The sequence below is a fragment of the Pinus tabuliformis genome, chromosome X, assembly GCF_031772625.1.
Source record: "Pinus tabuliformis cultivar Carrire ecotype Pingquan chromosome X, CPIR1, whole genome shotgun sequence".
Lineage (NCBI taxonomy): Eukaryota > Viridiplantae > Streptophyta > Pinopsida > Pinales > Pinaceae > Pinus > Pinus tabuliformis.
Window position 1 is genome coordinate 78506733 of NC_142308.1, and position 15692 is coordinate 78522424.

Sequence of the window (15692 nt, forward strand, 5' to 3'; positions counted from 1 at the left end):
TGGAGGAGCCGATTACTAATGGTGCTAAAGGTGGAGCATTGAAAACTGTGTAAAAGTTGTACTAAGGTATAAAGGTAAGTTTGTGCATATATTTCCTTTGTAACAGGAATATAGCACCGATATATGACTTATATATGTGTGTGTGTGTGTGTGTGTGTGTCTAATTATGGATAGATATGAAAAAAAGGCTTCGTTAACTCTTATGTGAGGTTTATAAGAGTGGATAGAGTCCTGATAGAAAGGTTCAGGTGGGGTGATTGAAGTTCCGATAAAAGGAACTTATAAAGGGGTTTGACCATTTAAGGTTTGAAGTTTTGACTCCTTTGTTGAGCTAAAAACCTGGGACAGTTGTGAATGCATTCTTGAATGCATACTATGGATATATGCTAGGTAACCATGGTATCATTTGGCTAAGTATGGGTATATGCAGGGGGACCCTGCATCATTAGTAGTATCAGAACAGAAGTTTGAAATCAGAATAGATTTGTAATCAAAGCAGATCTGTAACCAGAGCAGAATTGAAATCAGAGCGAGGGAAAGATTTCTATGAAAAGGAGGTTGCACACTAAAGAAGGTAATGTGCTTAGACTACAGCAAAAGACTGTGAGGGGAACTTTTGAAGTTCTTGGAAGATGGTAGCAGTTCCAGCAGAGGCTTGGAATAGAAGGAACAGAGAATTCATTGAAGGAAAGAGAAAGCAAGATTTCTTAGCGCAAGTTCTGAAGGAAAGAGGACTTGAGGGACAAAAGAGAGGGCAATCCATTCAAAGTGTAAAAGAATGGGTGCAACAAAATTATGCTGATATCTGAAGGAGAGATAATATGTTTTGTTCTATTTTAAATTGAGAATGTGTTTTTTTATACTAATGCACGGTGATAGCAAGAGAATCTGTGAGAAGAGAACAGATGTGTTCTTGAAGACAGAGTAAGGAAGACACTCTGAAGAACAAGTAGTAGTGAACCTGAAAAAAATCTAACAAGAGATTGGATAGAGAGGACAATTGAAGTGTTCTCAAGAGGAAGTGAGAGATTACAGAAGCCTGGAAAGAGCAAAGGTGTTGCTCAAGAAGAGGTTCCAGATAGAGGACCGTACTTACCAAAAGACTGAGTGAGGAGAGCTTAGTGAGGTAAGATTGCAGCAAGGAGGACTAGCTATTACAGAGGCTTGTTGCAAAGGAGCTCATGAAGAAAGAGGAGAAGAAGATGACTACTAATAGTCATAGCAGAGGTTCAGAGAGAAGCCACAGAAGAATATATGAGAAAGAAGATGCCATAGCAAATGGCATGAGAATGAGTGAAGAAGAAATTGACAAAGAGGTTGCTGAAATAAAAGAACAACTCAATGCATTAAGGAGAATGCTTGAGGAAAGCCAGAGAATAGGTTGGGTCTTGAGGAGGAAGCCAGTGGAATGGCATGAGATGCAAAGAAGGCTACAACAAAAGAAAGTGAGATGGTTGATGGAAAAGCTCAAGGAAGTTGAGCTGGAAATGGAAATGGAAGAGTCCATTTGTGAAATAGAACAGGGAGAAATTATAGGAGAAACTGAAGATGAAGACTTGAAGACTGAAACTTCAAGTGAGGCCAAGAGGTCTAATGGTTTTAAAATTGACATTTTGTGTAAGTATGCAGGTGAAACATGTAAAGAAGGAAAATTCGTTGATATTGTCATAAAAGAGGAAGAAGACAAACAAAATCTAAATTCTGTTCTAGAAAAAGATGAGATAGATAGGTCTCATGTCCAGCTGGAGAAAGATATCAAGCAACCAAGTGAAGGGCTTGAAAAGATTGAAGAAGATACTATCAAAGAATTTTTGAATCATATGAATGATTTAGAACAACAAGGGGCTATGATGGCTGAACCATCAAGTGATACCATAGGGTGTTATATTTTTAAGACTAATAGTTTGTTTGTGGATGTAGAACAAATGCAGAAGAATATTAATGCAGATGATCAGACAAGGATAGCTCTAGGAGAAGGTAAACAACAAGGCACTGTAGTCAAACTTGAGGAAGAGACTATGTTAACTGAAAACATGGTAAAGGATCATCAATTCACTATGATGATAGGAACAGAGGAAATAACCATGCAATCCGTTGACACAGTCAAGGAAAAAGAAGGACATCTACTGAAAGATGATAAGAAGGAAGAAGTCTATGCAAAAGAATTAGAAAAGGGAGAAAGAACACTAACAAAGGAGTGTTTTATAGAGGATGGATAGTCTTTTGAAGATTTCAAAATTCTGGAGGAGTATCTTGCAGAAGATGAATACTTTGAAGAGGAAAATGAGAAGGAATGTGTATTAGAAAATGAGGAGTACTCTAGGAGAACAGAGTATGATGGAGAAGACCTCCTGAATGAGGGAAGTAGTGATTTGCTACAGCAAAATGACCTTGATATTACAAGGGTCAGAGAAAGACAATGTTTTAACACTATAACATAGCATGTAAAGGATGAAGCTAGAAGAAGAGAGCACTGTGATGAAGTGCTTGCTAAGTGTGAAGAGGAAATTAAACTACTGGAGAAACTGATGAGAGAACCTGATGGTAGAATAGAAGCTGTAGTTACAGTTTCTAAAGAAGAAGATGTGTCTCAAGTAGCCATGGAGATTGGAATATGTAATAATTTGTTTGTGGGTTCATTAAAAAGCATGAATGAGTATGAGTATGTGATCAAAGAGATTGAGCAGAGATTGTTTGAAGATGGTGAAGAGGCAGTAGGAATCAAACAATTTCAAAGTGAAGATAACCAGCAGTAGGTTAAAGGAGGATAAGTTCACTACTGTGAACCCAAGCAAGAAGACATCATTAGAACAAATGATGTGGAAAAGAAATTAACTGGCAGTCTCATGAATTCTATTGAGAATTTGAATCAGCATATTGATGTGCTGACAGAGTAGAAGGAGAAAACAAAGTAGCAAACTAAATTATTGCCAAAGGAAGATAAGTCACTAAAGCCCTATGTTTTATACTTTAACAATTGGTTTGTGAATGCAAGTTTAGTTGCAGATGCTAAAGGAGAGTTGGCACAAATGGACAGAGAAATAAAAGACTCCATGGGAAAATTCAATCCATGGAACAAAGATGTTAATTTGCTAGAGAGAGTGTTGAACAATCATGATTCAATCATGAAAGAGGGTAAGGATGATAGGGAGGTAGCAAGCAAACAAAAAGTTGGAGCAAGTAAAGCAAGAGTCAGTGTAGAAGACAGCAGCAACAAACTAAAAGAAAGAAAAGGAGACAAAAGTAAGGAGCAGAATATGGACTAGCCCAAAGATATGCTAGAAATAGAAATTGAAGAAATGTGGTAGCTGATGATGCAAAAGTTCAAATGGAGGAAAATGATAGCAGTAGGAAGGATGATCAATCAGAGTTTGAAGCTGATTGACAAGAATAAGAACATGGAACAAAAGACCATAGACAGACAGTAGTAGCAAAGGTGCAAAGCATTTGGACCACTACAAACTAAAGTGTGGGATCCATGAAGACAAATATCAGAAGTCACATGATCAGGAGATCATGAATACTTTCTACTTTTGGAGTCTGATGCAGGAGCATTCACCCAAGCGAAAATCAATGTAAATAGTAGACATAGGGGGTCATGTATTTTTAGGAAATAGTTCTCCTAAGTCTAAAGTTAATGTAATTTAGGCTTTTTAGTGATTTAATTAGATAAGAGAGCATGTGGACCATCTTGCTGAACAAAGGGGCAAATCTGTTTTAAAACAAAAAAAAGGTGGAATGGATAAGTCTCTAGAAGACTTAATTAAATGTAATCTACATATGTATGCATGTAGAGAGCTTTAAGGCTTTAGTAAGTGATTTAAGGAAAGGATGGGATTAGGTCCTTCAGAGTTATCCAATCTAAGTTTCCATATAAGAATATGTAAGCCTACAGGCAAAAGAAGAGGCCACTAACATTGGAAAATAGGCCTGTGCAATACCGAGAAGTCTCCAATGTAAACTTTTCTTTCATATTAATATATGCAAATGTTTGTTCCTGAATGTGTCAGAGTATGGAAGAGTATTTTGTGAATGATTTACTATGAATGCATAGGCTCTGTGATAGTTTGCAGGCAGAATTCTGAAGGACGCAGAGGAATAGGATGATTCAAAGGAATCATAAGGGATTGTTGAATCCAACTAAAGGAACAGAGTGAAGCTTCGAAGATGTAACAAAGTGAGACTTCGCATAAAGGCAAGCTTTGAGGGAGTTGAGCAGTGAAAACAGATAACTATGTTTTGAAAAACTACATAGAGAAGAAGAACGATTCGAAGGAATCGTATTGATCCTCTTAAGAGATCAATAATTGCTTTGAAGCAGAGGTGCATGCAAAGAGAAGTTCAGAAGGAAAAGTCGCAGTGAAATAGCAAAGGCGGAAGAACCTCTAAAGAATCCAAAAGAGCCACTGAAACCATTGAAAATGAGGAAAAACCCAAGTAAGAGAGGCGAGCGAGAAGTAAAGGTTTGATGCTCAGAAGCTATTGGATCTTCAAAGATAAACGGCAATGATTGAAAGTCGCAATCGCATTTTGGAGGTACCAAAGGACAGCGACCACAGAAATAGAAACTCTAATGGGCGATTGGAAATATCGCTGATAATCTGATTGGCAATCACGTAATCAGAGGTTCACAGCGGAAGAAGTAATGCGTGGGTGGAGAAGTGATAGCCGATAGCCATTGGTAGCATATCGGAGGTCGGACCTATCAGAGTTCAATGCAGTGGGAGGTTGGGCTATCGGAGAGTGTAAAGGTAGCGTTGAGGAGGCAGACCTGACGATAGTTATGAACACGGTTGGATAAGATTTGAAATCCATCATATGCGGTTAGGAGCAGGAATTCCTTTGTATTCCAAGTTTTCAATATTTTTGATAGTTTATATGGTGTGGGCCTTTTAACGCAAAAGAATATGTTATCGCTCCAATAGTCAAAGATCAGAGTCGGAGAAGGGGTGATGGTGTACATGTGTTAAGACCATGGAGGAGCCAATTACTGACGACGATAAAGGTGGAGCATTGAAAACTGTGCAAAATTTGTACTAAGGTAGAAAGGTAAGTTTGTGCATATATTTCCTTTGTAACAGGAATATAGTGTTGATATATGACTTATCTATATATATATATATATATATATATATATATATATATATATATATATATATATATATATATATGTCTAACGATGGAGAGATATGAAGAAAAGGCTTCGTTAACTCTTATGTGAGGGTTATAAGAGTGGATAGAGTCTAGATAGAAAGATTAAGGTAGGGTGATTGAAGTTCCGATAAAAGGAACTTATAAATGCCCTTGACCATTTAAGGTCTGAAGTTTTGACTCCTTCGTTGAGTTAAAAACCTGGGACAGTTGTGAATGCATTCCTGAATGCATACTGTGGATATATGCTGGGTAACCCTGGTATCATTTGGCTAAATATGGGTATATGCTAGGGGGCCCTGCATCATTAGTGGTATTAGAGCGGAAGTTTGAAATCAGAGCAGATTTGTAGTTAGAGAAGAATTGAAATCAGAGTGAGGGAAAGATTTCTATGAAAAGGAGGCTGCACATTAAAGAAGGTAATGTGAATAGACTACATCAGAATACTGTAAGGGGAAATTTTAAAGTTCTTGGAAGATTGTAGCAGTTCTAGCAGAGGCTTGGAATAGAAGGAACAAAGGATTCCTTGAAGGAAAGAGAAAGCAAGATTGCTTAGCGCAAGTTCTGAAGGAAAGAGGACTTGAGGGACAAAACAGAGGGCAATCCAATCAGAGTGCAGAAGAATGGGTGAAACAAGATCATGCTGAGATCTGAAGGAGAGGTAATATGATGTGTTCTATTTTAAATTGAGAATGTGTGTTTTTATACTAATGCACAAGTGATAGCAAGAGAAGCTGTGAGAGGAGAACATATGTGTTCTTGAAGATAGAGTAAGGAAGACACTCTGAAGAACAAGTGGCAGTGAACCTGTAAAAATCCAATAAGAGATTGGACAGAGAGGACAGCTGAAGTGTTCTCAAGAGGAAGTAAGAGATTGCAGAAGCCTAGAAAGAGCAAAGGTGTTGCTCAAGAAGAGGTTCCAGATAGAGGACTATGCTCACCAAAAGACTAAGTGAGGAGAGCTTAGTGAGGTAAGATTGCAGCCAGGAGGACTAGCTATTGCGGAGGCTTGTTGCAAAGGAGCTCATGAAGAAAGAGGAGAAGAAGATGACTACTGATAGTCATAGCAAAGGCTCAGAGAGAAGCCACAACAGAAGATATGAGAAAGAAGATGCCAAAGCAAATGGCATGAGAATGAGTTAAGAAGAAATTGACAAAGAGGTTTCTAAATTAAAAGAACAACTCAATGCAGTAAGGAGAATGCTTGAGGAAAGCCAGAGAATAGTTTGGGTCTTAAGAAGGAAGCTAGTGGAATGGCATGAGATGCAGAGAAGGCTATAGTAAAAGCAAGTGAGATGGCGGATGGAAAAACTTAAGGAAGTTGAGTTGGAAATGGAAATGGAAGAGTCCATTTGTGAACCAGAAATGGGAGAAATTCTGGGAGAAACTGAAGATGAATAATTGAAGACTGAAACTTCAAGTGAGGCCAAGAGGTCTGATGGTTTTAAAACTGAAAATTTATATATGTATGCAGGTGAAACATGTAAAGAAGGACAAATTGTTGATATTGTTATAAAAGAGGAAGAAGACAAACAGAATCTAAATTCTATTCTGGAAAACGATGAGATAGATAAGTCTAATATCTAGCTAGAGAAAGATATCAAGCAACCAAGTGAAGGGATTGAGGAGATTGAAGAATAGGCTATCAAAGAATTCCTTAGTCATATGAATGATTTAGAACAACAAGGGGATATGATGGCTGAACCATCAAGTGAGACCATAGGGTCTTATATTTTTAAGACTAATAGTTTGTCTGTGGATGTAGAACAAATGAAAAAGAATATTAATGTAGATGATGGGACAAGGATAGCTCTAAGAGAAGGTAAACAACAAGGAACTGTAGGCAAACTTGAGGAAGAGACTATGTTAACTGAAAACATAGTAAAGGATCATCAATTCACTATGATGATAGGCACAGTGGAAATAGCCATGGAAGCTGTTGAGACAGTCAAGGAAAAAGAAGGACATCTACTGAAAGATGTTAAGAAGGAAGAAGTCTATGCAAAAGACTTAGCAAAGGGAGAAAGAACACTAACAAAGGAGTGTTTTACAGAGGATGGATAGTCTTTTGAAGATGTCAAAAGTCTAGAGGAGTATCTTGCAGAAGATGGATACTCTGAAGAGAAAAATGAGAAGGAATGTGTATTAGAAAATGAGGAGTACTCTAGGAGAACAGAGTATGATGGAGAAGACCTCTTGAATGAGGGAAGTAGTGATTTGCTACAACAGAAAGGCCTTGAGATTACAAGGGTCAGAGGAAGATAGAGTTTTAACACTGTAACACAGCATGTAAAGAATGAAGCTAGAAGAAGAGAGCATTGTGATGAAGTGCTTGCTAAGTGTGAAGAGGAAATTAAACTGTTTTAGAAACTGATGAGAGAACCTGACGATAGAACAGAAGCTGCAGTTATAGTTTCTGAAGAAGAAGATGTGTCTCAAGTAGCCATGGAGACAGGAAGATGTAATAATTTGTTTGTAGGTTCATTAAAAAGCATGAATGAGTATGAGTATGTGATCAAAGAGATTGAGTAGAGATTGTTTGAAGATGGTAAAGAGGCAGTAGGAATCAAACAATTTCAAAGTGAAGATAACCAGCAGCAGGTTAAAGGAGGAGAAGTTCACTATTGTGAACCCAAGAAGGAAGACATCATTAGAACAGATGATGTGGAAGAGAAATTAACTGGCAATCTCATGAATTCTACTGAGAATTCAAATCAGCATACTGATGTGCTGACAGAGGAGAAGGAGAAAACAGAGCAACAAACTAAATTGTTGCCAAAGGAAGATAAGGTAGTGAAGCCTTATGTTTTATACTTTAACAATTGGTTTGTGAATGCAGTTTTAGTTGCAGATGCTAAAGGAAAGTTGGCATAGATGGACAGCAAAATAAAAGACTCCATGGGAAAATTTAATCCATGGAACAGAGATGTTAATTTGCTGGAGAGAGTGCTAAACAGTCATGATTCAATCATGAAAGAGGGCAAGGATGATAGGAAGGTAGCAAGCAAACCAAAAGTTGGAGCAAGTAAAGCAAGAGTTAGCGTAGAAGATAGCAGCAACAACCTAAAACAAGGAAAAGGAGACAGAAGTAAGGAGTAGAATATGGACTAGCCCAAAGATATGTTGGACATAGAAATTGAAGAAATGTGGCAGTTGATGATGCAGCAGTTCAAATGGAGGAAAATGATAGAAGCAGGAAGGATGTTCAATCAGAGTTTGAAGTTGATTGAGAAGAAGAAGAACATGGAGCAAAAGATAGCAGACATATAGGAAAAACAAAGGTACAGAGCATCTGGACCACTATAAACTAAAGTGTGGGATCTAGGAAGACAAAGATCAGAAGACACATGATCAGGAGATGATGAATACTTTCTACTTTGGGAGTCTGATGTAGGAGAATTCACCCAAGGGAAAATCATTGTAAATAGTAGACATAAGGGGTCATGTATTTTTAGGAAATAGTTTTCTGAAGTCTCAAGTTAATGTAATTTAGGCTTTTTAGTGGTTTAATTAGATAAGAGAGGATGTGGACCATCCTGCTGAACAAAAGGGATAATCTGTTTTAAAACAGAGAAAAAGTTTGAATGGATAAGTCTCTAGAAGACTTAATTAAATGTAATCTACATATGTATGCATGTAGAGATCTTTAAGGCTTTAGTGATTGATTTAAGGAAAGGATGGGATCAGGTCCCTCATAGTAATCCAATCCAAGTTTCCATATAAGCATATGTAAGCCTACAGGCAAAAGAAGAGGCCACTGACATTAGAAAATAGGCCTTCACGAGACCGAGAAGTCTTGAATGTAAACTTTTCTTTTATATTAATATATGCAGATGTTTGTTCCTGACTATGTCAGAGTATGGAAGAGTATTTCGTGAATGATTTACTATGAATTCGTAGGCTCTGTGATAGTTTGCAGGCAGAATTCTGAAGGACGAAGAGGAGCAGGATGATTCAAAGGAATCATAAGGGATTATTGAATCCAGCTTAAGGAACAGAGTGAAGCTTTGAAGATGTAGCGAAGTGAGACTTCGCATAAAGCCATGCTTTAAGGGAGTTGAGCAGTGGAAACAGACAGTAGCGTTTTTAAGAACTGCACAAAGAATAAGAACAATTCAGAGGAATCGTATTGATCCTCTTAAGAGATCAAGAATTTCTTTGAAGCAAAGGTGCATGCAAAGAGAAGTTCAGAAGGAAGAGTTGCAATGAAATAGCGAATGAGGAAGAACCTCTGAAGAATCCAAAAGAGCCACAGAAACCATTGAAAACAAGTAAAAACCTAAGAGAGGCAAGCAAGAAGTAAAGGTTTGATGCTCAACAGTCATTGGATCTTCAAAGATCAATGGCCATGATTGAAAGTCGCAATCGCATTTCGGAGGTACCAAAGGACATCGACCACAGAAATAGCAACTCCAAAAAGCAATTGGAAATATCACTAATAATCTGATCAGCAAACACATAATCGGAGGTTCACAATAGAAGAAGTAATGTGTGGGTGGAGAAGCGATAGCCGATAGTGAGTGTCGGCATATTGGAGCTTGAACTTATCAGAGTTCAGTGCAACGGGAGGTCGGGCTATCGAAGAGCACGAAGGTAGCTTTTATGAGGCAAACCTGACGATAGTTACGAACATGGTTGGATAAGATTTGAAAATCGGTGTATGCGGTTCGGAGCAGGAATTCCTTTGTATTCCAAGTGTTTAATATTTCCAATATTTTATATGGCACGGGCCTTTTAATGCAAAAGCATATGTTATCGCTCTGATAGTCGGAGATCGGAATTGGAGAAGGGCTGATGGTGTATATGTGTTAAGACCGTGGAGGAGCTGATTACCAACGGTGATAAAGGTGGAGCATTGAAAACTGTGCAAAAGCTATACTAAGGTAGAAAGGTAATTTTGTGTGTATATTTCCCTTGTAACAGGAATATAGTGCCGATATATGACTTATCTATATATATGTGTGTGTGTGTGTGTGTGTGTGTGTCTAACGATGGAGAGATATGAAGAAAAGGCTTCGTTAACTCTTATGTGAGGGTTGTAAGAGTGGATAGAGTTCTGATAGAAAGGTTTAGGTGAGGTGATTGAAGTTCCGATAAAAGGAACTTATAAACGACCTTGACCATTTAAGGTCTGAAGTTTTGACTCCTTCGTTGAGTTAAAAACCTAGGACAGTTGTGAATGCATTCTTGAATGCATTATGTGGGTATATGTTGGGTAACCCTGGTATCATTTGGCTAAGTATGGGTATATGCTGGGGGACCCTGCATCATTAGTGGTATCAGAGCAGAAGTTTGAAATAAGAGAAGATTTGTAATCAGAGCAAATCTATAGCCAGAGCATAATTGAAATCAGAGAAAGGGAAAGATTTTTATGAAAGGGAGGTTGCACACTGAAGAAGGTAATGTGCTTAGACTATAGAAAAAGATTGTAAGGGGAACTTTTAAAGTTCTTGGAAGACTATAGCAGTTCCAGCAGAGGCTTAGAATAGAAGGAACAAAGGATTCCTTGAAGGAAAGAGAAAGCAAGATTGCTTAGCGCAAGTTCTGAAGGAAGTGGGACTTGAGGGACAAAACAGAGGGCAATCCATTCAAAGTGTAGAAGAATGGGTGAAACAAGATCATGCTGAAATCTGAAGGAGAGGTAATATGATGTGTTCTATTTTAAATTGAGAATTTGTGTTTTTATACTAATGCACAGGTGATAGAAAGAGAAGATGTGAGAGGAGAACATATGTGTTCTTGAAGACAGAGTAAGGAAGACACTCTAAAGAACCACTGGCAGTGAACCTAAAAAAAATCCAACAAGAGATTGGATAGAGAGGATAGTTGAAATGTTCTCAAGAGGAAGTGAGAGATTGCAAAAGCCTAGAAGGGGCAAAGTGTTGCTCAAGAAGAGGTTCCAAAAAGAGGGTTGTACTTACCAAAAGATTGAGTGAGGAGAGCTTAGTGAGGTAAGATTGCAGCAAGGAGGACTAGCTGTTGTAGAGGCTTGTTGCAAAGGAGCTCATGAAGAAAGAGGAGAAGAATATGACTACTGATAGTCATAGTAGAGGTTCAGAGAGAAGTCATAGCAGAAGATATGAGAAAGAAGATTCCAAAGCAAATGGCATGAGAATGAGTCAAGAAGAAATTGACGAAGAGTTTTCTAAATTAAAAGAACAACTCAATGCATTAAGGAGAATGCTTGAGGAAGGACAGAGAATAGTTTAGGTCTTGAGGAGGAAGCCAGTGGAATGGCATGAGATGCAGAGAAAGCTACAACAAAAGCAAGTGAGATGGCTGATGGAAAAACTCAAGGAAGTTGAGTTGGAAATGGAAATGGAAGAGTCCATTTGTGAACCAGAACAGGGAGAAATTCTGGGAGAAACTGAAGATGAAGAATTGAAGACTGAAACTTCAAGTGAGGCCAAGAGGTCTGATGGTTTTAAAACTAACAATTTGTGTATGTATGCAGGTGAAACATGTAAATAAGGAAAATTTGCTGATATTGATATAAAAGAGGAAGAAGACAAACAGATTCTAAATTTTGTTCTAGAAAAATATGAGATAGATAGGTCTCATATCTAGCTGGAGAAAGATATCAAGCAACCAAGTGAAGGGCTTGAGGAGATTGAAGAAGAGACTATCAAATAATTTCTAAATCATATGAATGATTTAGAATAGCAAGGGGATATGATGGCTAAACCATCAAGTGAGACCATAGGGTCTTATATTTTTAAGACAAATAGTTTGTTTGTGGATGTAGAACAAATACAAAAGAATATTAACGCAGATGATGGGAAAAGGATAGCTCTCGGAGAAGGTAAACAGCAAGGAACTGTATGCACACTTGAGGAAGAGAATATGTTAACTGAAAACATAGTAAAGGATCATCAATTCTCTATGATGATAGGCACAGTGGAAATAGCCATGGAAGCTGTTGAGACAATCAAGGAAAAAGAAGGACATCTATTGAAAGATGTTAAGAAGGAAAAACTCTATGCAAAAGACTTAGCAAAGGGAGAAAGAACACTAACAAAGGAGTGTTTTACAAAGGATGGATAGTCTTTTGAAGATGTCAAAATTCTGGAGGAGTATCTTGTAGAAGATTAATACTCTGAAGAGGAAAATGAGAAGGAATGTGTATTAGAAAATGAGGAGTACTCTGGGAGAATAGATTATGATGGAGAAGACCTCTTGAATGAGGGAAGTAGTGATTTGCTACAACAGAAAGACCTTGAGTTTACAAGGGTCAGAGGAAGACAGTGTTTTAACACTATAACATAGCATGTAAAGGATGAAGCTAGAAGAAGAGAGAATTGTGATGAAGTGCTTGCTAAGTGTGAAGAGGAAATTAAACTGCTATAGAAATTGATGAGAGAACCTAACAGTAGAACAGAAACTGCAGTTACAGTTTCTGAAGAAGAAGATGTGTCTCAAGTAGCCATGGAGACAGGAAGATGTAATAATTTGTTTGCAGGTTCATTAAAAAGCATGAATGAGTATGAGTATGTGATCAAAGAGATTGAGAAGAGATTGTTTGAAGATGGTAAAGAGGTAGTAGGAATCAAACAATTTCAAAGTGAAGATAACTAGCAGTAGGTTAAAGAAGGAGAAGCTCACTACTATGAACCCAAGCAGGAAGACATCATTAGAACAGATGATGTGGAAGAGAAATTAACTGGCAGTCTCATGAATTCTACTGAGAATTCAAATCAACATACTAATGTGCTGACAGAGGAGAAGGAGAAAACAGAGCAACAAACTAAATTTTTGCCAAAGGAAGATAAGGTAGTGAAGCCTTATGTTTTATACTTTAACAATTGGTTTGTGAATGCAGGTTTAGTTGTAGATGCTAAAGTAGAGTTGGCACAGATGGACAGCAAAATAAAATATTCCATGGGAAAATTTAACCAATGGAACAAAGATGTTAATTTGTTGGAGAGAGTGTTGAACAATCATGATTCAATCATGAAAGAGGGTAAGGATGATAGGGAGGCAGCAAGAAAACCAAAATTTGGAGCAAGTAAAGCAAGAGTCAGCATAGAAGACAGCAGAAACAACCTAAAACAAAGAAAAGGAGACAGAAGTAAGGAGCAGAATATAGACCAACCCAAAGATATGCTAGACAGAGAAATTGAAGAAATGTGGCAGCTGATGATGCAGCAGTTCAAATGGAGGAAAATGATAGCAGCAGGAAGGATGATCAATCAGATTTTGAAGCTGATTGACAAGAAGAATAACGTGGAGCAAAAGATAGTAGAAATATAGCAACAACAAAGGTACAGAGCGTTTGGACCACTACAAACTAAAGTGTGGGATCGAGGAAGACAAAGACCAGAAGACACATGATCAGGAGATCATGAATACTTTCTACTTTGGGAGTATGATGCAGGAGCATTCACCCAAAGGAAAATCATTGTAAATAGTAGACATATGGGGTCATGTATTTTTAGTAAATGGTTTTCTTAAGTCTCAAGTTAATGTAATTTAGGCTTTTTAGTGATTTAATTAGATAAGAGAGGATGTGGACCATCCTGCTGAACAAAGGGGCAAATCTATTTTAAAACAGAGAAAAAGGTGGAATAGATAAGTCTCTAGAAGACTTAATTAATTGTAATCTACATAGGTATGCATGTAGTGATCTTTAAGGCTTTAGTAAGTGATTGAAGGAAAGGATGGGATCAGGTCCTTCAGAGTAATCCAATCCAAGTTTCCATAGAAGCATAAGTAAGCCTATAGGCAGAAGTAGAGGCCACTGACATTGGAAAATAGCCCTGTGCAAGACCGAGAAGTCTCAAATGTAAGCTTTTCTTTTATGTTAATATATGCAGATGTTTTTTCCTTACTGTGCCAGAGTATGGAAGAGTATTTCATCAATGATTTACTATGAATTCATAGGCTCTGTGATAGTTTGCAGGCAGAATTCTGAAGGACGCAGAGGAATAGGATGATTCAAAGGAATCATAAGGGATTGTTGAATCCAACTGAAGGAACAGAGTGAAGCTTTGAAGATGTAGCGAAGTGAGATTTTGCATAAAGGCAAGCTTTGAGGGAGTTGAGCAGCAGAAACAGACAGCAACATTTTGAAGAACTACAGAGAGAAGAAGAACGATTCAGAGGAATCGTATTGATCCTCCTAAGAGATCAAGAATTGCTTTGAAGCAGAGGTGCATGCAAAGAGAAGTTCAGAAGGAAGAGTCTTAGTGAAATAGCGAAGGAGGAAGAACCTCTGAAGAGTCCAAAAGAGCCACAAAAACCATTGAAAACGAGGAAAAACCCAAGTAAGAGAGGTGAGCGAGAAGTAAAGGTTTGATGCTCAGCAGCCATTGGATCTTCAAAGATCAACGGCCACGATTGAAAGTTGTAATCGCATTTTGGAGGTACCAAAGGACAACGACCACAGAAATAGCAACTCCGACGAGCGATTAGTGATATTGTCGATAATCTGATTAGAAATCACACAATCGGAGGTTCATAGTGGAAGAAGTAATGCGGGGGTGGAGAAGCGATAGCCAATAGTGAGTGTCAACATATCGGAGCTCATACCTATCAGAGTTCGGCGCAGCAGGAGGTCGAGCTATTAGAGAGCACAAAGGCAGCATAGAGGAGGCAGACTCAATGATAGTTATGAACGCGGTTGGATAAGATTTGACATCTGGTGTATGCGGTTCAAAATGGGAATTCCTTTATATTCCAAGTGTTTAGTATTTCCGATAGTTTATATGGTGCGAGCCTTTTAATGCAAAAGAATATGTTATTGCTCCAATAGTCAAAGATCGAAGTCAGAGAAGGGGTGATGGTGTATATGTGTTAAGACCGTGTAGGAGCCGATTACCAATGGTGATAAAGGTGAATCATTGAAAACTGTGCAAAATTTATACTAAGGTAGAAAGGTAAGTTTGTGTGTATATTTCCTTTGTAACAGGAATATAGCGCCGATATATGACTTATATGTGTGTGTGTGTGTGTGTCTAACAATGGAGAGATATGAAGAAAAGGCTTCGTTAACTCTTATGTGAGGGTTATAAGAGTGGATAAAGTCCTGATAGAAAGGTTTAGGCAGGGTGATTGAAGTTCCGATAGAAGGAACTTATAAAGGGCCTTGACCATTTAAGGTCTAAATTTTTTACTCCTTCATTGAGTTAAAAACCTGGGATAGTTGTGAATGCATTCTTGAATGCATACTGCGGGTATATGCTGGGTAACCCTAGTATCATTTGGCTAAGTATGGGTATATGCTAGGGGACCCTGCATTAGTTAGTGAGTGGGAATTACATATAACCATTCTTTAAAAAACATCACTCCAAAGCTAGAGTTAAGAGCATGAAATAGCCAAGGTTATTTTCTCTTGAGATATATTGTACTTCCTATGCATCTGACACATTACTAAAGTAATCACAAGCTTTGAATTCTCTTATCGTCTTTAAATCTTTAGGGGATGCTTCCTTTCGAGTTGACCTTTTTGTCTACGTTTCATATGCATTGTGAAAGTCATACCCCTCATAGATGCTTTGTGCTTGTCCCGAATTTCTTTATAATAGTCCTAATAAATCATCTTA